Raw genomic sequence first — 1,328 nt, 5'->3', positions numbered from 1 at the left:
GTAAAAATTTAAGTGAATGTGTTTGGAATGAATTTTAATTTGTGTTTTTTTTTCCCACAAAAAAAAAAAAGTTTTTACAACATTTTGAAATTTAGCCTGTTACGTTTTTTTGACAAAACTTCTTAAGTAAACACTACATTTACAGAGAACCCTTGTTTTTCTTAGGGGTTGCGTTCCGAAAATAACCCGTGAGGCGAAATCCGTGAAGTAGTTACCTTTATTTTTTTACAGTTATTACACAGCATAATTAAATACTCTACATTGAAACCAAAGATCAAAACCTGTTTTCAGGTCAGCGGATGTGCGTGTGCATCTATCGGGCATTAATGTGATCCGGAGTCATGTCATTAAAGCTTCTCCTCCAACCTGCCCCGCCAGATTCACAGCTGTATCTACGGAAGACCAACGGATCTCATCAAACGAGCCTCCGGTCGGGTCTTGCTCTGCCTCTGGCCAGTTTTTTTTCCAGCAGACATTGAAAGTTTTATTTTCCATCTCCTGAATGACCAATCTGTATTAAACCCCGTAACGTGGCACTCAGGTAGAGAAGAAGCCCGGAGACTGTTTAAAACAGTCTGTTTTTAACAATCATATGGTCCAGGGCCGTGCAGAGACCACTAAAGGGGCAGGTGCTCAAAAAAAAGGGCACATCTAACCGCATTCTAGGACAGAATATTAGCAAAGCCACTCAGCTTTCAGAGTTTAATAAACAATGATAAATAACATGTAAGATATTTCATTAGTAATTTCTTTCTGCAGGTCTATTTTGCTATAAGAAAGTATTGCCATATTCAAACCCGCAATTTAGCAGGGCTTGTAAATCAGAGCTGGACCAGACATATTTTGTCTTTACAGAATTACACTATTAAAAATATAAACAAGGGCACAATGCAACCTTTTAGTGTACAGTAATCTATAAAAAAGAGCTGCCTGTTTGCTACACTTGCAGTGGAGATGAAGATGGTCCATTCAGGAAAGCAGAGCTGCATCAAACTTTAATGTGGAACTGCAGAAAAACGGGGGAAAAAAACAACAATAAAACAAAAGCAAATATTGAATTGTTAATGCATGTCACCATGAGAAAGGCCTACTGAGTTTTGCTTAAAAAACTTTTTTCTCACATGATGTCGTGGGCAGGACCCAAAATCGCAACAAAATATTTCTGATGTGTGCAAATAAAAATTTATGTTTGGCAAATAACTTTTTAAGTTCACAAGACAAAAATGAGTTATTTAATTTTAAAAAAGTTATTTAAACAAAACATTTTGTTTTTCAAAAATAAATCATTACAATTCCAAAAATTTTGATTACAATTTTATTTTACTTAA

This window comes from Poecilia reticulata, chromosome 4 (assembly GCF_904066995.2).
Source record: "Poecilia reticulata chromosome 4, P_reticulata-male-v2, whole genome shotgun sequence".
Lineage (NCBI taxonomy): Eukaryota > Metazoa > Chordata > Actinopteri > Cyprinodontiformes > Poeciliidae > Poecilia > Poecilia reticulata.
This window is presented reverse-complemented; position numbering follows the sequence as displayed.